The 25,306-nt window shown below is 42.2% G+C and overlaps 1 long non-coding RNA gene across 1 annotated transcript in view; it reads left to right on the forward strand.

Annotated features, from left to right (window-relative positions):
* The window catches only part of LOC133051933 (uncharacterized), a 71,687-nt gene that overhangs the window by 20,731 nt on the left and 25,650 nt on the right, over window positions 1-25,306 (forward strand). Inside the window, exons 2-3 of the long non-coding RNA XR_009691943.1 lie at window positions 13,909-14,030; window positions 16,301-16,400. This is a non-coding gene — a long non-coding RNA (uncharacterized LOC133051933). The remainder of the gene's footprint in view (window positions 1-13,908; window positions 14,031-16,300; window positions 16,401-25,306) is intronic.

Genomic DNA, 25,306 nt, shown 5'->3' on the forward strand with positions numbered 1-25,306 from the left:
GCAGAGTCGTCAACATAAGCAGATGCCCAGTTTGAAAAATAAAGCTTTATTGACTTAAATGAGTCCTTTGTTATTTTTATTTAGCTGCTCAGTAGTGTCCGACTGTTGCAACCCCATGGACTGTAACACCACAACCCCCAAGGCTCCTCTGTCCATCGGATTCTCTGAGAAAGCATACTGGAATGGGTTGCTATTCCATTCTCCAGGGGATCTTCCTGATCCAGAAATTGAACCCGGGTCTTCTGCATTGCAGGCAGAGTCTTTCCCGACTGAACTACAAGGTGTTTTTTTTTTTTTAAGTTACAATTACCTGAAGAGATCCTGTGATTTCAAGAAAGATGTAATGAACAGTATGGTGACTATAATTAATAATGTATCAAGTATACTTGCCATTCGCTTAGAACATAGCTTTTAAATAGTTTTATCTTACTCACAACACACACACAGGGTAACTTCGTGAGACAGATGTGTTCCTTCACTTGTTTCTTATTAAAGTTGCAAGCAGCTTTTACTTTGATTGCACCTTCCTACTCCTTAACTTCTGGAAACCTTTAAGAGTACACTGATGCACACTGATTAAACTCAGCCCTGTTGCTATTGTATTGTTCAGGCCCTCAATTGTGTCCATCTTTTTGCAACCCCATGGAATGCAACACCCTAGGCTTTCCTGTCCTTCACCATCTCCCAGAGTTTGCTCATGCTCATGTCCGTTGAGTCAGTGATGCCATCCAACAATCTCATCCTCTGTCGACCCCTTCTCCTCCTGCCCCCAATCCCTCCCAGCATCAGGGTCTTTTCCAATGAGTCAACTCTTTGCATGAGTTGGCCAAAGTAGTGGAGTTTCAGCTTCAGCTTCAGTCCTTCTGATGAACACCCAGTACTGATCTCCCTTAGGATGGACTGGTTGGATCTCCTTGCAGTCCAAAGGACTCTCAAGAGTGTTCTCCAACACCACAGTTCAGAAGCATCAATTCTTCAGTGCTCAGCTTTCTTTTTGGTCCAACTCTCACATCCATACTGGAAAAACCATAGCTTTGACTACACAGATGTTTGTCAGCAAAGTAATGTGTCTCCTTTTCAATACACTACCTACATTTGTCATAGCTCTTCTTTGAAGGAGCAAGTATCTTTTAATTTCATGATTGTAGTCACTGTGCCATAGATCCCTCTTCTCTAGGGTTGGATGGATATATTGTCAACTGGGAGAAAGACCTTGAAAATAATTTTTGAAGATAAAATATTTTTTAGTGGCTCATGTTTCCTGTTTCCTGTTTGGTGCCTAACACTTTCATTATTTAAACTGCAGCCATTTCACTTTAAATTCTTGAAGCTATTTTAGTGGTCTGTCTCCCTGGTCACATGTTTTATTGTACCTCATTATTATATTTAAGAGCATTTGTGTCAACCTTCCTTTCACTCAATAAGAAGTCTGTTTATATTGCAAAAGATTTGAGTAATGTGTCTTCTGTTAGGCTTATGTGCAAAATGGAAGAGGGTTTTATAATTAATACCTGAATTTGTGTCTGTCTGCACAATACTATCTACTTCAGTCAGCAAGGCTGTGTTGTCATTTAATAAGTTTTGATTTTGGCTGCATTGCTCCTGTGACCTGCCACCTATCTACACTCACTTTCCAACTTCATTTTCATGCAGTGCAGATACCTGGGAGCTCAGAGTTACAGAGACTGCAAAGTACACATGTTCTCATAGAGTCTTCCAGCAAAATAACTTGGGGAATAGGAATCCACATAGACACCTAAGTGAAATTATTATGATTGATTAATTGATTGACTGATTGATTTACAGTAGTTTGGAGTGGATGTGGAGCAGGACATGAAACAAGTTCTTATTGCCAAATTTTCAAAATGTATTTATGGACTGCCCCTTTTAGGCCAGAGCAAATGAGAGAAGGATGTTAGAACAAGGCGTAGGCTCACAGAATGGAGCTGAGGGCTGGAGTCACTGAAAATAAACAAGGTGCCCACAGCAGTGGCGGTGAATGGTGACAGAGAAGACAAATTCTATTCTGCCCCAAATAAAGACTGTAAATTATCCTTTTCCTTGCCAGCATGATGTCAGTCCAGTTCAGTTCAGTCACTCAGTCGTGTCCGACTCTTTGCGACCCCAGGAACCGCACCACGCCAGGCCTTCCCTGTCCATTACCAACTCCCGGAGTCCACCCAAACCCATGTCTGTTGAGTTGGTGATGCCATCCAACCATCTCATCCTCTGTCAAGCATAATATGGGTGCTTTGAGATATTTCAACTAACTGAGAAATACTTTATTTCACATAAACTCCCCTTGGGCTTCCTTGATAGCTCAGTTGGTAAAGAATCTGCCTGCAATGCAGAAGATCCTGGTTTAATCCTGGGGTCGTGAAGATATGCTAGTGAGGGGATAGGCTACCCACTGCAGGATTCTTGGGTTTCCCAGGTGGCTCATCTGGTGAAGAATCTGCCTGCAATGCAGGAGGCCTGGTTTTGATCCCTGGGTTGGGAAGATCCCCTGGAGAAGGGAAAGGCTGCCCACTTCAATATTCTGGCCTGGAGAATTCCATGGACTGTATAGTTGGTGGGGTCAGAAATAGTAGGACAGGACTGACCTACTTTTACTTACTTTATTACTATAAATTTTCCTCAAGGGATCTGTAGTCTTTTTATGAGACACTTGAGAAAATTATATTATAAAATGTTGTGAGGTAGATAAATATAGACCACAAAGATGAATACATTACCAAAAGCCAGAAAGTAAGCAGGAAGAAACTATTTGGATTAAATACGGAAGGATGAAAAATAAATATATAAATACGGAAGGATGAACAGACTTCCTTAAGCAGAAATGTGGGTATTTGGCCTGAATGTTAGGTTGGCATCAGCATTTTTTATTTTTTTTTTTTGGCTGTGTCGACTCTTAGTTGCTCCAGGGCATGCGTGATCTTCGTTCTCCGACGATGGGTAGAACCCAACATTCTGTTCTTTGGAACATGGATTCTTAACTGCTGGACCACCAAGACAGTCCCTGCATCAGAATTGCTGAATTTCAAGACAAGAATCATGTTGAGATTTGGTTTTTTACTCACTGGAGATTACTAAAAATGTTGAAGCAGGAAGTCATGTGAAGCGTGTTTAGCTGGATACTGAACGAAGAGTGCCTTGGGCATGGTGTGAGCTGTGTTGCTAAGCTTGTGGGTGACGGTGGACTTGTGTCTTGAGAATATTTACTTCTGATGAGACACGGCAGGGGAGTGGCGTTTCATCTGAGACATAAAGTAGCAGGAGGAATTCACTGTGATTCTGGACTCCAGTTCTGTGCCCCCGCCCCTGGTTCCCTGCAGGGTGAGAGCGCCCACTGACCCCAGGTTACCGTGTGTTTTGCTGAGGACAGGTCACCACATGGCTGGTGGGATCCTGAGGGGTGTGTGTGTGGTAGGGAGACACACCCTGCTGGGAGCTGAGCCCTGCAGTTATTTTGTTTGCATTGAGGTTTACTGGTGCCCTCCTGCTTTCCTCTTCAGTTCAGTTCAGTTCAGTCACTCAGTCGTGTCTGACTCTTTGCAACCCCATGAATCGCAGCATGCCAGGCCTCCCTGTCCATCACCTACTCCCGGAGTTCACTCAAACTCATGCCCATCGAGTCGGTGATGCCATCCAGCCATCTCATCCTCTGTCGTCCCCTTCTCCTCCTGCCCCCCAATCCCTCCCAGCATCAGGGTCTTTTCCAATGAGTCAACTCTTATCACTTTATTAAAAAAATAAAAGGAAGTATCTTTGATTTCCGGTTGTTGTGTTAGTTTCTGCCATGCCATGGTGATTCAGTTATACATACAGACAATGCCTAGTGTTTTTCAGAGTCTGTTCCATTATAGATCAGTATGAGATTGACTATAGTTCCCTGTGTTGGGTAGAAGCACCTTGTTGTTCCTCTCACTGCTTCTGGCTCATCTTTGGAATGATGAGCACTAGAACCCTGATTGTCCTGGGACCCCATTGTCTGTTGGCCTGCATGCTCCTGCAGTGACCAGGAAAGTGTCTATCCGCATCTCTCTGTCTCCTTTAGGAGACGCGGAGGAATAGCTCAATATCTATATACAACATAAGATGTGACAGGTCATGGCAGTATTCTTATGCCATAGGCAGTATTCCATATGCATAAAGTTATGCATAGCTGCCGTTGTTATATGGATACATTCAGGTAAGTAACACATGAGTGGAAACTATATAAACATTTATTTATTCATGCATGGCAGCAATGGGTCTTTGTGGAGCATGCAGACTTTCTGTACTTGCAGTGAGGGGGGGCTTCTCTCTAGTTGTGGCACACTGGCTGTTCATTGTGTAGCTTATCTTGTTGTGGAGGCCGGGCTCCACATTGTGGGATTCCGTAGTTGCTGCATAGAGGCTCAGTACTTATGGCATATGGGCTGAGGTGTCCGAAGGTATGTGAAATCTTCCTGGACCCGGGATGAAACCCGTGTCCCCTGCATTGGCAGGTGGAATCTTTACCACTGGGCCCTCGCACAAGTCCAGTATTTATTCATAAATTAGATAAATCAGGTGAATAACTTGTGTATTTATGTACATTTTATTATGTGAATCTCACAATTATTCATGATTCATTAAACATTAAATATATGTACAAGGACAACTACACAGTGTTATTATAGTAGCTATTGATAACACTGAACCCTGTATCCATTTATAATGATATAATATTCATAAGTTTATATTGCAAGTTTTATGGAAATTTACTTCTGTATTTATAAATAAATAAACCATAAAGTTACATTTCTATTTATGGTATATTTAGGAAATGGCATATTTATTAAATCCATCTGGTGTAACACATACCTGATATATAAACCTGTGTCTCTCTTATATTCTTATTCTCTGTGGAGAAGAATTACAGAGTCAGGAAATGGCCCACCATCCTGTGAGTGAATCCTTAAATATGTTTTGGAACTTAAAAAATTTTGAATTTCAACTAATTAACGAACCTTACTTAGTTTAAAAAAAAAATTGATCTTACTTTGCACATGAATGGAAGAAATGGCTTCCCCTTTCCAGACGCACAGTCTCCAAAGGATCTAGTGTGTTGGGAACGATGGTGAGGTGTTTACTGCCTGGTAATGATTACTCAAGGAATAAGTGGCAGCAACTGTCACCCCGACTCAGCGATTCATGACCTCCCGTCTCCTGACCACACCCCCACTTCCTGCTGGCCTTGTGAGTAATCACTCACATGGAAATTCTGAGTCCTTCTGTGCTCGAGAAAAGTCACCCCTTCACTCATCAGGTTATTAGAGAAACGTCTGTAAAGTGTAGCACGTGTGGTGTCTGTGTGCAGTCTGGGAGTGTTCTGTTCTCATCAGCTACAGAGTTTTCCCCATGGGTTTCAGTCCAGAACCAAGAAAAATGGCATGCACACACACACAAACATGCACACACACACACGGACACACAAAGACACAGGCACACAGACACATAGACACACACACAGACAAACAGAAACTAACACACACACACACACACACACACACAGACACACTGTTTTCATCACTGTAATTCTAGGCATTACAGTTCTATTAAATAAAAGGAGTTGATTAAAGAGTTTGTTCCTCCAAGACATATACAGGCAGTTTCAAACCATGAAAAGTATTTGATGCTTTAATATAATTAATTAGCATATAACATATAATTTATTGTAGATATAATTTATTATAGGTATAGCTCATTATAGATAGAGTCTGTTGTATATGGGGAGAAGGAAGTAGCAACCCACTCCAGTATTCCTGCCTGGAGAACTCCATGGACAGAGGAGCATGGTGGGTTACAGTCCATGGGGTCGCAAAGAGTCGGACGCAACATACACATTATATATGGAGTATTTATACTATATATGTGTGTATATATATATACTTAGAGGCCTGAGAAATACCAGACTTAAACCCAGCCATACAGCGACTGCATTAAGTACGAAAATGGAGCAGAAGGCAGATTGTCTTTTTGTATTCTCGAAGGAAGACAGAACTGCATGTATTCTTTTCTTTCTGTTTACTTTGCCTCTGTCTTTATTATTCTAGACTTCTCTGCCAGCATCTTAGATTGGCCTGGTCATGACCATCCGAGCTCTGAATATAAACTGAACTACCTAAAGGAGATCAGTCCTGGGTGTTCATTGCAAGGACTGATGCTGAAGCTGAAACTCCAATACTTTGGCCACCTCATGCGAAGAGCTGACTCATTGGAAAAGACCCTGATCCTGGGAGGGATTGGGGGCAGGAGGAGAAGGGGACGACAGAGGATGAGCTGGCTGGATGGCATCACCGACTCGATGGGCATGAGTTTGAGTAAACTCCGGGGGTTGGTGATGGACAGGGAGACCTGGCGAGCTGCAGTCTATGGTTTGCAAAGAGTCAGATACAACTGAGTGACTGAACTGAACTGAACTGAAATGGACTGAGTCTCTTGTCTGGTCCAGTTGCATGACCATTGTGTGTTCCCACGAGGCTCCTTTGCTCCCCGTCGTTAGGCACCAATGAATGACTGTTATTTTAAAACACCCCTGATGAGTGACTGAACAGCTACAGATCACTCATCAGCTCCATCAGCAGCAAAGCCTCTGCTTCCGGGTTGGAGCTGAACACTACATGCCCCAAATAAGACACCACATACCTGGTGCCTTGTATCCAACCTCAGTGCTCTTTCTTGAGTAGTTACTGTTCACTTATGTTGTGTGTGTATGTGTGCTCAATCAATAAATAGTGTCTGACTCTTTGAGACCCCATGGACCCCATGGCCTGCAAGGCTCCCCTGTCCACGGGAATCTCCAGGCAAGAATACTGGAGTGGGTTGCCATTCCCCTCTCCAGGGGATCATCCCAACCCAGGGAAGGGTCCCAGGTTTCCTGTGTGATCTGCCTCTGTCAGCATGTTCTAAACCAGTGCAACCACCTGGGAAACCCCTGTCACACTGCATTCTGCTAAATCCTTACCACTACTAGCAACCCCACAGCAGATGAGCACTGCTTAATCACAGAATTGAGTTGTTTTTTGATACCAGTTATGAAAGCACAGGTTCTATTTGAAATTGTCTGTCTAACCAGTCCCATTGCTTACATGACATCTGGTGGGAACCTCATATTAATGAATAAAATTAATGAAAGAGAAAGTCGCTCAGTCATGGCAGACTCTTTGCCACCCCATGGACTATACAGTCCATGAATTCTCCAGGCCAGAATATTGGAGTGGGTATACATGGCCTTCTCCGGGGTTCTTCCCAACCCAGAGATCCAACCCAGTTTTCCCGCATTGCAGGTGGATTCTTTACCAGCTGAGCCACAAGGGAAGCTCAGAGAAAATTAGAATCTGTGGTTTATTCTCTCTTCTTGCCAAGATACTTGCAGTGTTTACACCATGGTATACTCAATTTTCTACATAGTTGGATTTGCATATTTTTAGCATCTGCAAATATGGCATCTTTCTTTATGGACACATATGCGTACTAATCATTTTATTGAACAGTTTAGGAATTCAGTAACATCAGCAAGAGGAGAGGAGATTTTTGGCAGGAAAGCCATGGGGCCAGAGTCATGATTTCCTGGGAGAGAAGAAAGGACGATTTCAAGGAAAAGATCTCTAATCTTCATGTGGATGATTGTGACACATTAGTGATGCGATGCTTCTCATATTATTTCATTTTCTTCATTAAACATGAAAAAATTTAAGATGTTGTTGAGATGATTAGGATCAACGTGATGCTGGTCAGAGAATGAAAGAGAACATACAAACAGTTACTGGTGGAAGCAGTGAGAAATTCCCCTACAAGAAGACCCATTTCACAGAAGTACCTTCATGTGACTGCCCTTGGGGTTTGCATAGAATTGCTACTTGGTGTTTATCTAGTAAAGCTATGGTTTTTCTAGTAGTCATGTATGGGTGTGAGAGTTGGAATATAAAGAGGGTTGAGTGCCGATGTATTGAAGCTTTTCAACTGTGCTGTTGAGGAAGACTCTTGAGATTCCCTTGTATTGCAAGGATATCCAACCAGTACATCCTAATGGAAATTAGTCCTGAATATTCATTGAAAGGACTGATGCTGCAGCTGAAACTCCAATACTTTGGTCAGTTTATGCGAAGAACTGACTCATTGGAAAGGACCCTGATGCTGGGAAAGATTGAAGGTGGGAGGAGAAGGGGACGACAGAGGATGAGATGGTTGGATGGCATCACTGACTCAATGGACGTGAGTTTGAGTAAACTCCGGGAGTTGGTGATGGACAGGGAGGCCTGCCATGCTGCTGTCCATGGGGTCGCAGAGTTGGACACAACTGAGCGACTGAACTGAAGTGAAACTAGCTGTGAGCAACGTGGTATCCGGTCTTATGATGAGAGTTAGTAAGTTACATATGCACATGTCTGAGATGTAGGGGACTATGTACTGGGTTGCCTATGCTGCTTACATCTTCTGTAAAACTTTCTTACAATCATAAAGATGTGGCTGCAAGATCATTCACACTGGGATTCCCCCAGAGTTCATCATGTTTCACAGTTCAGGGCTTCACACAATCTCCTTTGTCTGCAAAACGTGTCACTCTGGGGTCTAGACCAGCGTGAGTGTTTAGATACTTACATCCAAACATTAATGGAAGCCCTAGCCTTTGCCACTTGGCAAAGTGGATGATTTTATGATCCTATTTTTTTTTTTAGATAAAGTTTTATTGAAACGTAGTTGATGTGCAATGCTGTGTTTGCTTCAGGGGCACAGCAGAGTGCTTTATGCATACATTTGTTATTTTTGTTTAACTGCCAAGTCGTGTCCCACTCCTGTGTTCCTATGGGACGTTTGCAGATGCCTCTGTCTTTGACATTTTCTAGGCAATGATACTGGAGTGGCTGGTCATTACCTATTGTATGACGTGCATCCCCTGCATCAGTGGGCAGATTCTTTGTACTGAGCTACCAGGGAAGCCCTCAGTGATACACATATGTAGGTAAATATGTACGTTTCTAGATTATTCTCTTTGCAGGTTATTACAAGTCATTCATATAGATTTCTGTGCTCCACAGCAGATTCTAGTTGTTTATTTTATGTTTAGCAGTATGTATCTCTTAAACCCAAACTCCCAATTCATCCCTCCCCCCAGTTATCACGTTGGTAACCATATTCTGTCTTCCATGTCTTGAGTCTGTTTCTGTTTGTTTAATAGTTCATTTGTGTCATATTTAGTGTTCCCCATTTAAGGGATATCATATGATATGTGCCTTTCTCTTTGTTTCTTATCGATTATCTCTGGGTCCATCCACGTTGCTGCAGGGCATTATTTCAGTCTTTGTCATGGTTGAGTAATAGCCAATTGTGTATCTAGCCCATTCTTAAAGCAGTATGCCCCCAGAAAAAAAAGCCTTAACCTACTAAAGAAGACTCAGTGTTGTTAGCTACCATGTTTCTACTCACCCAACGGAGGTTCTCAGTTCTTATTTAGGACAGTGGTCTGCGAAAGAGAATAAATGAGGGCAAAAATGATCATTGATACGCCTCTACTTCAGATAATTATGTCATGACAAGCTGCATGAAAGATGCCTGAGGGAGCAGGGAATGTGAATCAAGCGTCCTCGTGATGTGTTCTCATTTCTGACACCCACTGTCCTCAGGGCTTTCTTTACCTGTCTGGGCGCCATCTTCTGTATTTTCATTTGGAATGCCCCTTTCGTTGTTCACTTCCTCATACTTCTGAATATCTTCTTGACTCAAACTGTCTCCTTGGCCTGGATTTCATAGCAAACAGGGCAGAAGAGGTGTGCATCAGAATCCTTCATTGGTTACCGAGTGTCCCCTGGCTGTTATCTGTAGTGTCCAGTGAGTCTCAGCATGACCACTTCCCTCCTCCATCACCTAAACCCTGCTCACCAGGGAATTTTCTACAGAGGTGCCCATGTGTGCATACAGGTCTTCAGATGGGTCCAAGGGGGTAGACTGCACATAGTTTCCATTTTGTCACATTCCAGTTCTCACAACTACTGAGAGAACTGCAGACCATTCACCTGTGAGCTTCAGCAGCCCCGAGTCAATGCTGTCTCTAGTGGAACATCCGAGAAGGTCATGGTGGACTTAGAAACTCACAGTTCTTCCCAACGCTACCTGTTCCTGTCCACTTTGTCTACATCCTAGAATTGCGTCTCTGGGGTGTTCATGACCTCCAGTCAACGGAGTGGTTAGAGAGCAGCACCGACTCGATGAGAATAAGTTTGAACAAACTCTGGGGCAGAGTGGAAGACCAAGGAGCCTGGCATGCTGCTGTCCATGAGGTCAGAGAGTCAGGCAGAACTTAGCGACTGAGCAACAAAATTCACAAAATGAGGGAGAAATGATTTGAACATTCACCAAGCACTAATCTCATCACACATGGTACTGAGACGGAAAACTCGGGCTTTGGCATCCTCAGACACCAGACACTCCCCCTACATGGTCCCAACGTGGATTTTATATCAGAAAGGATAAAGGCACCAGGCAGTTTCCATGTGGGCTTGGCCGCGTGGCCCATGATTCACATGCTTCACCACATGCCTCTGAAGGATTCAGTATGATCCAGTGTTTTTTCCAGAGCATTAATTCAGGTGTCAGGATTTATCTTAACAATTGTGACAAAGAGTAAAGCATTTGTGATGGAGATGAATGCACTCACGGTCGGGCACTGTGAGTCTGCTAATCTCAATTTGAAACCTTGGTTCACATTGGTGTCAGAATCTGGCAGCTCCAACATGTGATATTCAACAAGAATCCCATGGCCCATCCTGGGTTATTTTTGTGCACCTCCAGGATGAGTGTATCTAATTTTTTAAAAAGCCACATAGTAAGAGAGCCAGTGGATACATTTGTTCAGGTTCCTGTTAGGAAACCTTTGGGCAGCTCTGACTCATGTCACATGAAGTCTGAGTTCTCCCATGTGAGTACATGTCTGGTGCAGTGTGCCTAATAAAATGTACAATGTGTAATGTCTTCTGTTCTCAATACAAAAATACTGATAATATTAACATGACTAGTTCGCATAGAATGAGCTGCAGTACATACCGACAGCATAAGTCACTTTTGTGGTCTTCTCTCCATCAAAGTTTTGAGCATAGAATACCAACATGGTTTGTGATGCAGGGATCAGTTGCACAGAATTTTTACCCATGTCTGTGACAGAGAAACATAAGTTCAAACCTCAATACAATTAACTACTCTCTTTTTCATCTGGACATCCCTTATTCTTCCCATACCTCTGATGGTGACCTTTGTCGAAATGACATTTATAATGGGTGTGTTGTAAGAAACAGTTAAGACAGCTAGTGAACTAGGAAAGCTTTCTCCACATGACTCTCTGCTGATGATAGGAAGATCTTCCAGTCTCCTAGACTGAACAGTCTGTGAATGATAGTGAAGTAGCCTATTGCAACTATAGTGGGTTGTGGACCTGAACCATCTCATACCAGCTCATAAGAGTTTACCGTTAAAGATGACTATTAACTTTTCAGGAATTTTGTGACCGAATTTACAAGTACAGTCCTGATTACAAAGGTATTCTCTAAATTTAAGCAAATCATGTTAAAATGAAAATTAATAGATAAACTAAATTTATTTCCTAGTAGAGAGGGTGATAAAAGAGCTAGAAATGAGGCAGTTGCCAAATGCTGGAGATATATTCTCTGAAGTGATTCTTATTTAGTCCCTATGGCTGCATGTCCACATTGGAAATTAAAAAACATGCAGCAGATCAAATCAGAATGCTCCATTGCACATATTCTGTTTGAAAAATCAAATATGTAGACATTTAATCACTCAATGTTACAGCATTGGAATATGGAAATTCTTTCCAGTATTGCAAACAATAGAGGTATAAATATGTGCTAGTCCCCTTTTGTTTTCAAATTACATAAAATTATTTTGAAATTTTTCTGTTACTTCATCCCCATACTTTTCTGTGGCCTTTAATTTAATCAGGTTCCGCTTCTTAATCAGGCCAGTAAAAACTTTTAATATTTAAAGAATCTCTTTAGTTAAAGCAATTTTGATCTTGTAAGCTTAAATAAGTGGCTTCCCTGGGGGCTCAGCTGTAAAGAATCTGCCTGTCAGTGCTGGAGATACCTGAGATGTCCTTTTGATCCCCAGGTCAGGAATATCCCTGGAGGAGGAAATGGCAACCCCCTCCAGTATTCTTGCCAGGAATATCCCATGAACAGAAGAACCTGTAGCCTATAGTCCATGGGGTCGTTAAGAGTGAGTCAAGACTGAGCATCTGAGCACAGACACATGCATGTCAAATAAAAAAAAATTAATGGATTGTTGCAATCTTAGGTAGCTGTTTACACTTCCCCATGTCAGAGGAACATGGGGAATCTTTGTTCTGGGGCATTTCTCAGAATCCATCAATGACACCTTCCAAATTGGACCTTACACTAGTTTTCTGGTGCAGAATTAATGCCTGGAAAATTTAATGTCTTTCCCAAGCTGGCATTTGTAATGAATAGAGAAAATATACACAAGTCCAGACATCTGGTTGTCTTAGATGGGGCCAAGACCATCGATCTGAACAGGGTCCATGTTTTTGGGTTTCCTGGTGGCTCAGATGGTAACGAATCTGTGTGAAATGCAAGAGGCCTGGCTTTTGTCCTTGGGTTGGCAGGATTCCTTAGAGAAGGAAATCACTACCCACTCCTAGAATCTCTTGGACTGCAAGGAGATCACACTAGTCAATCCTCTAGGAAAACAACCCTGAATGTTCACTGGAAGGACTGATTCTGAAGCTGAAGCTCTAATACTTTGTGCACCTGATGGGATGAGCTGACTCATTGGAAAAGACCCTGATGAGGGAAAGATTAAGGACAGGAGGAGAAGGGGGTGACAGAGGGCGAGATGGTTGGATGACGCCACTCAATGGACGTGAGTCTGACCAAACTCCGGGACACAGTGGAGGACAGGGAAGCCTGGCATGTTTCAGTCCGTGGGGTCACATAGAATCAGACATGACTTAGTGACTCAAATTGAGGAGACACACACATTGACAAAGCTTGCCTACTCACAATCTACATGGTAAACATTTCCTTCTCCTCTCTGCGCCACTACTGTGATTAAGGTGCAACTATCATAATTCCTGAAAAACAAACACACAAGACATTCCTTCGTCACTATCCGTTCCCCAGCGCTGGAGGTCACCCTTCCATGAACAGGGTTCACACACTCATCTTCACTTGCATCACCCCCACCATTCACTGCCTGTTGGAGACCGAACCCCATGATAGAATTCAACAGTCTTCCCATTTTTAGTTGGGGCAGATTGTGCTTACGTGAGAATAAAACTAATGGACAGTTTTTCACAGTTGTCAATGCATTCAAATTGACGGAAGTATGTCCTCAGTGGGCCTCCTTCCTCAATCTTCTCCTTGTTATCCGCAGCCATGTAAATGGTGTACCATTTTCCCGTAATCTAACAAGGAAGGTCTCCATAAACATCAGTCAATCTGGCTACATGTTTTCCACCAACACCCAGCACAATCTTTGCATTTGCGTTTACCTCGGAAGAGAAGTAAAGTCAATCTTATTAAGCAAAGTAGTGTTCCACCTCCTACCTTGCAGATTAATGTGAAATGAAATAATGATTCACATTCAAGCAGAAATAATAGAATTCAGAGTCTCTTGAAATAGCTAAAACAATACCATTAAAACCATGACAAATCATAACTCCCTAAATGATAGCATATTAGCTTTTATTTTTCTTACATACAGACAATACAAAGATCAGGAAGATAGAGTGTTGTATTATGCTCATGTAGATATGTGTATCACAGTATGTGTGTGTATGTACACATATACATACATACACAAGCTGGTCATCCATGTTAACAAGACTATCTTTCTCTGTCACACTCACAGAACCAACACCTTCTTCCAGATCAGCAGAATTTGGGTACCTCTGAGGCTTCTGGCTGAGCTGGGGCTTCTTGGGCAGCACAAACCAGGCCAAGGAGAAGAGTCAGGAACACAGCCTTCATCTTGTGAGTCTATTGATTTGTCCTCTACAGAATCTGACGGTTTCCCAGTTTTGAAGTGGTTGTGAATTGTTTCTGCTGTTTATAGGACACATCTTTTGGCACAATATGTAATTACCAAATAGTGATTATTTATAAAACCTTGGTTGCATTGATGTAATCTGATATCCTGTTTGGCAGCTGAGCTTTTTTCGCAGTCTGTGGTTTTTAATAAATGTATTAATTTTAAGAGAAGCATAAGTAAATTTGGACATTTGTCATTCAGACTAGATGAGAAATCACAGCACGTATGAAATATTTCAAGGACAGTGATATGTATGTTGCTTTGTATCCTCAGATTCCAAAATGGGACAAACAGTCCTAGACACATAACCCCAAATTCTGTGTTCTTCCTTCAACATTGAAGCAGTCAGTTTAAGCTTATTTTTCAGAACTAAAGATGGTACTGTCTGGTGTGGTTTAGTCACTCAAGTGTGTGCGACTCTGGTCCCCACGGACTGTGGCTCGCCAGGCACCTCTGTCCATGGGATCTCCCACACAAGGTTATTGGACTGAGTTGCCATTTACCTCTCCAAATGATCCTCCTGACCTGGGATTGAACCCGAGTCACCTGCATGCAGGCAGTCTCTTTTATTGCAGGCAGATTCTCTATCAACTGGGCCATGAGGGAAGCCCCTGTCTGGTGTAAGGAGACTAATCTGTGGCATGTGTCCCAGGAACCCATTATGAGGGCATTTCTCAGAGGAGTCTATATTTTTTTATTTGAAATTGAAGTATTAGTTGATGTCCAGTGAGTCAGTTCAGTCACTCAGTTGTGTCCGATTCTTTGCAATCTCATGGACTGCAGCATGCCAGGCTTCGCTGTCCATCACCAATGCCCAAAACTTGCTCAAAGTCATGTCCATCAAGTTGGTGATGCCCTCCAACCATCTCATTCTCTGTCATCCGCTTCTCCTCCTGCCTTCAATCTTTTCCAGCATCAGGGTCTTTTCCTTTTTTTATTTCATTTTATTATATATATTTTTCCATTTATTTTTATTAGTTGGAGGCAAATTACAATATTGTAGTGGTTTTTGCCATACATTGACATGAATCAGCCATGGATTTACATGTGTTCCCCATCCCGATCCCCCCTCCCGCCTCCCTCCCCACCCCATCCCTCTGGGTCTTCCCAGTGCACCAGCCCCGAGCACTTGTCTCATGCATCCAACCTGGACTGGTGATCTGTTTCACCCTTGATAGTATACATGTTTCGATGCTGTTCTCTCAGATCATCCCACCCTCGCCTTCTCCCACAGAGTCCCAAAGTCTGTTCTGTACATCTGTGTCTCTTTTTCTGTCTTGCATATAGGGTTATCATTATGATCTTTCTAAGTTCCATATATATGCGTTAGGATACCATATTGGTGTTTATCTCTCTGGCTTACTTCACTCTGTATAATGGGCTCCTGGGCACTCCTGGGCATACACACCGAGGAAACCAGATCTGAAAGAGACACGTGCGCCCCAATGTTCATTGCAGCACTGTTTATAATAGCCAGGACATGGAAGCAACCTAGATGCCCATCAGCAGACGAACGGATAAGAAAGCTGTGGTACATATACACCATGGAATATTACTCAGCCATTAAAAAGAATGCATTTGATTCAGTTCTAATGAGGTGGATAAAACTGGAGCCCTTTATACAGAGTGGAGTAAACCAGAAAGATAAACACCAATACAGTATACTAACGCATATATATGGAATTTAGAACGGTCTTTTCCATTTTTAATGGTATTATACAGTTATAGACATATCATGTAGTGATTCATAATTTTTATGGACCCATTTATCATTATAAGAATATTGGCTTTATTCCCTGTGTTGTAGAATATAGTTTTGTACACTGTTTATTTTATACATAATAGCTAATACCTCTTGCTCCACTCCTCTTATCTTACCCCAACCCCCTTTGCTATCCACACTAGTAACCACTAGTGGGTTGTGTGTATCTGTTGGTTTGCTGCTTTTTTTTATAATATTGACCTGTTGGATTTATTTTTTAGATTTAACATACAAGTGACATCATACAGTATTTGTCTTTCTCTGTCTAAATTCTTTCACTTAGCCTATACCCTCAATGTCCACTCAAGTTGCTACAGATGGGAAAAACTTCAGTGTGTGTAGTATTCCATCGTGTGTGTGTGTGTGTGTGTGTATGTGTGTGTGTGTGTATACACTATGGCTTTGTTTAGTAGATTGTTATATGTAAATTTAACAAATTATTTTCAACAGGAGAAAGTTTTTATTTCCTACCCTACTCAAGGATTCCTCACAAGTTCATCTCTACAGTTTCGTTTTGTCCTGTGGATATAACCTAGCCTCACTACAGTGGGTAAGATTTCTGCCTTACTTTTAGCTCTTGATACTATGATGTGTGTTCTTTTCACCTTCTTCCTGAACTATTCAAGAGTCAGGGAACCCAGATGAAAGAAATCATGGGCAACCACTCTGTCAATTATACTCAGACAGTTTACTCTCAGGACACCAGCTCTGTGATGATCTTGTCAATAATAATAAAAAAAATGGGTGGATAATGATTAGAGATATAAAAGTACAGAAATTGAACTGAACCTCTGTAACTGAACCCAGCAAACTCCAGGATTTGGTGATGGACAGGGAAGCCTGGTGTGCTGTAGTCCATGGGATTGCCAAGAGTCAGACTTGGCTGAGCGACTGAACTGAACTGAACTGAACTCTATAGCTGAAGTGAAAGGTGAGTTTTTAAAACTCATTCAGTTGAGATTCAACAAAAGTTCACATATTTGAGGTACACAGTTGGTAAGCTTTGAATGAAGTGAGCAGTGCAGACCTTTTCTCAATCAGCCTGGTAAGCTTATTGGTCAAGATCAGAACTATGCTCAGGCTCCTTGCTCATCCTTCCTTCTGCCCCTTCTCAGCCACTTCCCACCCGGGCCTGGGAACCCTCTCTTCAGTTTTCTGGCCCAGTAAGTCAGTTGACACTCTTTAGAATTTTCCAAAAATGGAATCTGTGTGTGTGTTTCTAGCTTCTTTCACTTAGCATGTTTATTTTAATAATTGTCTGTATTTCTTGTTGACTCCATTGCTATTGACCCCTGCATTGTATTATCTTGAGATTCCCCTGATAGCTCAGTTGGTAAAGAATCCACCTGCAATGGAGGAGACCATGGTTCGATTCCTGGGTCCGTAAGTTCCCCCGGAGAAGGGATAGGCTTCCTGCTCCAGTATTCCTATTCTTCCCTTGTCGCTCAGGTGGTAAAGAATCTGCCTGCAATCCAGGAGGCCTGGGTTCAATCCCTGGCTTGGGAAGATCAACCTTTTGGTCTTCCCTGATAGCTCAGTTGGTAAAGTATTATCTTGCTTGGGCACAGTGCTGTGTGTGGGCTCAGTTGCTAAGTGTGTCCAGCTCTTTTTGACGCCCCATGGACTGTAGCCTTTGTCCATTGACAGGTTCCTCTGGGGGGGATTTCCCAGGGAAGAATACTGGAGTGGGTGCCATTTTCTTCTCCAGGTTGTCTTCCCGATCCAAGGATGGAAACGGTGTCTCCTGAACTGGCAGGCAGGGGGGTTATTTACTCTTGAGCCACCAAGGAAGTATGGATATATCCCATTTTACCCATTCACATGTTGATAGATACCAGTTCATAGACAAGTCTTTATAAGAAAATGGGCCATTTTATCTCCTTGGTAGACACTTAGGGGTGGAACTACTGGATATCAATATGTTCCGATTTTAGAGTACCGCCAACAGTCGTTGAGAGTTTCCATTGCTTCAGACCCTTGCCAGGATTCAGTGTGATCATTTCAGATCACACAAATGAACAGCACCATTCAGTTGTTTTCATTTTAGACATTAAAGTAAGTGTGTGAGTGTATCTAGTTATCATCCTAACTTTCATTTCCTGAGGGAATAACGCCATGGGACAACTTTTTAGGTCTCTACTTCCCACTTGTCTATTTTCTTTGCTAAGTGTCTCTTTAAATCATCTGGTCGTTATGAAATAAATTATTTGTTTCCTTATTATGAAAGCTGGAGGAGGTTTAAGTATTCTGGGAACAAGTCCTTTTCGAGATAGAAGGGCAAATATTTTTCCTCAGCCCCAGGCTTCTTTTGTACTTTCTTAAGAATGTTCCTCAAGTTTGTAAATATTTTCGTGTTGATCTAGGCCTGCTTACTAACATAGTGTCCCCTGAGAATGAATCTGACTTGGTGTATTTTCTAATCAGTAACCTCTTGGTCTTAAGTCACAGAGTTTCCACCCATGTTTTACCTCTTGAGTCTTCCTTGCATTGAAAGTGAAAGTCGCTTGGTCGTGTCCGACTTTTTGCGACCCCACTGGACTATACAGTCCTTGGAATTCTCTGGAGTGGATAGCCTTTCCCTCTCCAAGGAATCTTCCCAACCCAGGAATTAAATCCAGGTCTTCCACATTGAAGCCAATGGCTTCTTTACCAGCTGAGCCACAAGGGAAGGCCTTTCTTGTTTTAGGTCTTACATATAGGTCTATGAATCTCTCTGTTATTTCTAAAACATGGAGCAAGGAATGCATTGAATTATTTGTTTTTGACATGTGGATATCCCACTTTTCCAGCAAGTTTACTCCATAAATTTCTTTTTTTCCACTTAATTTCCTTTGTACTTTTATGCAAAATTCGATTGGGTGTATATTCCTGTCTCTTTTCCTGGTGCAGGATTTCTTTTTGTTTCTTCCCCCCACCCCCACCATTCTTTGTGTTTGAGACAGCATTTAATTAAAGACAATTAGAACATGAAGCTCATATGTCTCACCTTCAACACGTTTGTGTCAAAAGCATAAAGTGTTCATGGTTCACAAACTTGTGAGTATAGGATTGCTCATCCATTTATATTAGATTACAGTATTATGTTTTTCTCCTGATTTTCCCACAGAGCTATCTAAGCCAGCAAGACAATATGTCTGCTACATTTTGAACCAAAAACAAGTAATCACTGAATAAATGCTTGAGACTTGCAGAGTCTTCAACATAATCAGATGATCAGTTTCAAACATAAAGCTTTATTGACTTAAATAAGTTGTTGTTGTTGTTTAGCCACTTGGTAGTGTCCGACTATTGTGACCCCGTGGACTGTAACCCACCAGGCTCCTCTGTCCCTGGGATTTCCCAGACAAGAATGCTGGAGTCGGTTTCCATTCCCTTCTCCATGGGATCTTCCTGACCCAGGACTTGAACCTGGGTCTCCTGCATTGCAGGCAGATTCTTTCCCAACTGAGCTGCAAGGTGTTTTTGTTTAGTTATAATTACCTGAAGAACTCCTGTGATTTATTGAAAGATGTAATGAACAGTATGGTGACTATTATTAAAATTGCACGTATACTTGTCACTCAGAGCATAGCTTTTAAGTGTTCTTATCTCACTCATGTAACACACAGACAGGGTAAGTGTGTGAGCAGGTAGATATGTGTATTTACTCATTTCTTATTACAATCACAATGGCATTTACCCCTTGACTATACCTTCCTGATCCTTGTTGTTCAGTCGCTAATTCATGTCCAACTCTTTGTGACCCCATGGACTACAGGGAGTCCAGGCTTCCCTGTCCATCACCAACTCCTGGAGCTTGCTCGAACGCAGGTCCGTTGAGTCAGTGATTCCATCCTACCATCTCCTCCTCTGTCATTCCATTCTCCTGCCTTCAACCTTTCCCAGCATCAGGGTCCTTTCTGATGAGTCCTGTTCCTTTACTCCCTGCAAAGTTTAAGAGTTCATTGATCCACACTGATTAAACCCAATCCATAGATTGAGAATATACTTGTCATAGATTCCTCTTTTCCAGGATTTTATATATTGTTAGCTGGAGAAGATCCTTGAAAATAATTTCTAAAGATAAAAATTTTGCAGTGGCTCCTATTTCCTGACTCTGACTAAGTCATTATTTAAACTGCAAACATTTCACTTACAATTCTTCACACTTACTTTAGTGTTCTGTTTCCCTGGTAACTCTTTTTATTGTATCTCGTGATTATATTTAATAACAACTGTATGAACCTTGCTTTTTCATTCAATATGAAGTCTGTTTATATTGCAAAAAGTTGGAGTAATGTCTCTTCCCGTCAGCCTTATGTGAAAATGAAAGAAGGTTGTATCATTAAGGCATGAATTTGGGTCTGTCCACACAGTAAAATCTACTTCAGTCAGGATAGCTTCATGGTCATTTAGCAAGTGCTGTTGTTTTTGGTTGCATTTCTCCTGTGACTTTCTGCCTCCTATGTTTACTCAGTTCTTGATTTCATTTTCATCGGGTTCTAATAACTGAGAGCTTAAAGATTCAGAGAGGGCAAGGTACACATGTTCCCATAGACCTTACCAGCAAAATACCTTGGGGTATACGAACTCACATAGGCCCCTAAATGAAATCCGTTTTGTTTGTTTGTTTTTGTTTTTTTCCCCCCAAATAGTTTCTACTTGACTTGGAGCAGACCTTGAAATGGTTTCTATCACCTAGTTTCAACATGCATTTAAGGATTTCCACTTTTAGACCAGGGAAGTTGAGAGATTAACAATGGTGTTCAGATAAGGCATAGGTTCAGAGAAGGGCATTGAGGACTGGTGTCCCCAGTAATTAATCAGGTGCCCACAGCAGTGTGGTGGATGGTGGCTGAGAGGACAGATGCTTCTGTCCCAATTAAAGACCTAAAGTGTTCTTGTTTTCCTTGTACAAAATAATGTAGGTGTCTTGCAACATGTAGTCTGAGAAATTTTTAGGTTAAGAATTCTTTACACCATATTTAAAATAGGTGACTAGTGCAAATTCAGTGCATGAAGTAGGACACCCAAAGCTGGTGCTCTGGGACAACTCAGAGGGATGGGAACGGGAGAGAGGTGGGGGTGGGGGTGTTCAGGATGGGAGGGGGGGGAACCCATGCACACCCATAGCCGATTCATGTTGATATATGGCAAAAACCACCACAATATTGTAAAGTAATTAGCCTTCAAGTAAAATAAATAAAATAATTAGAAAAAGTAAGGAATTATTTAGTACCATAGCTCATATCAAGGCGTGTGTAGTCTATTTATGAAACAATGTAGAAAATTATAAAATATAATAAAGTAGATAAAGAACACAAAGATGAACACATTACCAAGACTGAAAAAGTGAAAAAAAAAAATGAAGAAACTATTTGGATTAAATACAGACAGATGAACAGTGTGTCTTTAATAGAAGTGTGGGTGTTTGGCCTGAAAGTTAGGTTGGCATCAGTATTTTGTTTGTTTGTTTGTTTTTTGGCTGTGTCAACTCTTAGTTGCTCCAGGGCATGTGTGATCTTCGTTCTCCGACGATGGGTGGAACCCAACAGTCAGTGTTTTGGAAGGTGGAGTCTTAACTGCTTGACCACCAAGACAGTCCCTGCGTCTGTATTGTTGAATTTCAAGTCAGGAATCATGTAAGATTTGGTTCTTTACTCCCTGGAGATTGCTAAAAATGTTGAAGCAGGAAGAGACACGGTGAAGCATGCTTACCTGCATTCTGAACGAAAGGTGTCTTGGCCATGGTGCCAGCCGTGTTGCTAAGCTTCCTGGCAACGGTGGACCTGTGTCTCAAGAATATTCACTTCTGATGAGGCACGGCAGGGGAGTGGTGTCTCATCTGAGACAGAAAGTAGCAGAAGGAAGTCACTGCTTCTGGGCTCCATGTCTGTACCCCCACCCTGGCCCGCTGACCTCAGGTTACTGCGTAGTCCTCCTGAGGACAGGTCACCACGTGGCTGGTGGGATCCTGGGAATGGCAGTGGGCTGAGATGCACCCTTCTAGGAGCCGAGCCCTGAAGTTCTTTTCTTTCTATTGGAGTTTACTGTGATCTGATTCCCTCCTGCCTCCCTTACCTCTTCTCAGAACAGTGAAATATCCTTGATTTATAGTGTTGAGTTAGTTTGTAATGTGCAGCAGTGATTAAGTTATACATATATCCATATCTAGTGTTTTTCACAGAGAAGGAAATGACAACCCACTTCAGTACTCTTGCCTGGAAAATCCTATGGACAGAGGAGCCTGGTAGGCTACAGTCCACAGTCAGGAAGAGTCGGACATGACTAAGCAACTTCACTTTCCCTTTTCACTTTCATGCATTGGAGAAGAAAATGGCAACCCACTCCAGTGTTCTTGCCTGGAGAATCCTGGGGACAGGGGAGCCTGGTGGGCTGCCGTCTATGGGGTCGCCCAGAGTTGGACGCGACTGAAGCGACTTAGCAGCAGCAGCGGTGTTTTTCAGATTCTGTTCCACTATAGATTTGATACGAGATATTCATTATAGTTCCTTTGCTGCTCCTCTCACTGCTTCTGGCTCACCCCTAGAAGGGTCTAGAACCCTGGTTGTCCCAGGATCCCATTATCTGGTAGCCTACCTGCTCCTGTAGTGACAAAAAATGGATGGTCAGCATCTCTCTGCTTCCTTTAGAAGACTCAGAAGAAATAGCTCCATGTCTCTACACAGTATAAGTGAAGTCGCTCAGTCGTGTCCGACTTTTTGTGACCCCATGGACTGTAGCCTACCAGGCTTCTCCGTCCATGGGATTTTCCAGGCAAGAATACTGGAGTGGGTTGCCATTTCCTTCTCCGGGAGATCTTCCCCACCCAACGACTGAACCCGGGTCTCCCTCATTGTAGGAAGACGCTTTACCATCTGAGCCACCAGGGAAGTTCTCCTATACAGTATAAGGATACACTATTAGCCGTAATCCATTTATGTAGTGTTATCTACAGCCACATTTATCATATTGATATGATCAGCTAAGTTACACGTGAATGAGAAGTACATAAGCATTTTGTGTATTTATTTATGTTTGGCTGCACTGGGTCTTGGTTGAGCACACAGTCTTTCTGTACTTGCAGTGAGCAGAGATTACTCTCTAGTCGTGGTGCAAGCCCTTTCATTGCAGGGGCTCCTCTGGGCTTGGAGGACGGGCCCCTGAGTACGGGCTTCAGCAGTTGCAGCACATGGGCTCAGTAGTTCTGCTGCAAGAGCTGTGTTGCCCCGTGGCAGGTGGAATCTTCCTGGAGCAGCAATCAAACCCGTGTCCCCCACACTGGCAGGTGGGTTCTGTACCATGAGGTCACCAGGGGCTTCCAATATTTATTTATAAATTATGTAAACCATGGACAAGGAGGCCTGGCATGCTGCCATTCATGGAGTCACAAAGAGTCGGACACAACTGAGCGACTGAACTGAACTGAAACCATGTAAACGTATCTGTATTTGAGCATATTTTATTATATGAAACTCATAAATGATTAATTAAACAGTAAATATATATCCACAGTTATACACTGTTATTACCTTATACATTGGTAACACACAAGCCTGAATCCATTTATAATGATATGTGATTGATAACTATATTGCAAATTTTATGGAAACTAATCCTTGGAAGAAAAACTACGACAAACCTAGACAACATATTAAAAAGCAGAGACATTGTTTGCCAACAAAGGTCTGTCTAATCACAGCTATGACTTTTCCAGTGGTCACACATGGATGTGAGATTTGGGCCATAAGGAAAGCTGAGTGCCAAAGAATTGATGTTTTTGATCTGTGTTGTTGGAGAAGACTCTTGAGAGTTCCTTGAACTGCAAGGATATCCAACCAGTCCATAGTAAAGAAAATCAGTCCTGAATATTCATCAGAAGGACTGGTGCTGAAGCTGAAGCTCCAGTCCTTTGGCCACCTGATTCAAAGACCCAACTCGTTGGAAAACACCCTGATGCTGGGAAGGACTGAAGGCAGGAGGAGAAGGGGACAAGAGAGGATGAGGTAGTTGGGTCGCATCACTGGCTCAATGGTCATGACTTTGAGCAAGCTCTGGGAATTGGTGATGGACTGTAAAGCCTGGTGTGCTGCAGTCAATGGCATCACAGATTTGGACAGGACTCAGTGACTGAACTGAACTGAACTGATATATTTATAAATAAATAAGCAAGCGATAGTTACATTTATATTTATGGTGTATTTATGAAATGGCATGGTTATTAAATTCATCTGGTATAATACACATGTGCAGTATAAAAATTTGTCCTCCTACAAATTATGTTCTCATTCTTTGTAAAGAAGAATTACAGAGACAGGAAATGTGGGCCCACCATCCCATAAGTAAATCCTTAAATACATTTTAGAATGCAAAAAAATTTCTTTCAACTAATTAATATGCATGACATAGCTTAAAAAGTTATTGTTTCTCGTCACATATTAATGGAAGAAATGGCTCCCCCTTTCCAGACACACAGTCTCCAAAGGATCTAGTGTGTTGGGAACAATGGTGAGGTGTTTACTGCCTGGTAATTATTTCTCAAGGATTAAATGGTAGCAGCTGTCACCCTGACTCAGCGATTCATGCACCTCCCATCTCCTGACCACACCCCCACTTCCTGCTGGCTTTATGAGTGAGTTATGGAAACTCTGAATCCTTCTGTGCTCGAGAAAAGTCACCCCTTCACTCGTCAGGTTATTAGAGAAACATCTGTAAAGTGTAGCACATGTGATGTCTGTGTGCAATCTTGCAGTGACTTGTTCCCATTAGCTACAGAGTTGTCCCTGTGGTTTTCAGTCCAAAACCAAGAAAAATGGGGCACAGAGACACATTCAAACACAGACACACACACACACTCATAGACACAACAACCAACCCACACACACAGACACACATAGGCACACACACACACGGACACACGCACACACAGAGACACACAGAGACACACACACAGAGACATAGAAACACACACACACAAATGCGCATACAGACCCAGACACATACACAGACATACACACTATTTTCATCATTGTAACTCTAGCAATTATAGTCCTATTAAGTCAAAAGAGTTTATTAAAGAGTTGGGACCGCCCTGCCATGTTGATTATATTCTTTGCAGCCAAAGATGGAGAAGTTCTATACAGTCAGCAAAAACAAAACTGGGAGCTGACTGTGGCTCAGATCATGACCTCCCTATTGACAAATTCAGACTGAAATTGAAGAGAGTGGAAAAAACCACTAGACCATTCAGGTATGACCTAAATCAAATCCCTTATGAATAACCAGTGGAAGTGAGAAATAGATTTAAGGGACTAGATCTGATAGACAGAGGGCCTGATGAACTATGGACGGAGGTTCGTGACATTGTACAGGAGACAGGGATCAAGACCATCCCCAAGGAAAAGAAATGCAAAAAAACCAAAATGGCTGTCTGAGGAGGCCTTGCAAATAGCTGTGAAAAGAAGGGAAGTGAAAAGC

Source organism: Dama dama, chromosome X (genome assembly GCF_033118175.1).
Source record: "Dama dama isolate Ldn47 chromosome X, ASM3311817v1, whole genome shotgun sequence".
In the NCBI taxonomy this organism is placed as follows: Eukaryota; Metazoa; Chordata; class Mammalia; order Artiodactyla; family Cervidae; genus Dama; species Dama dama.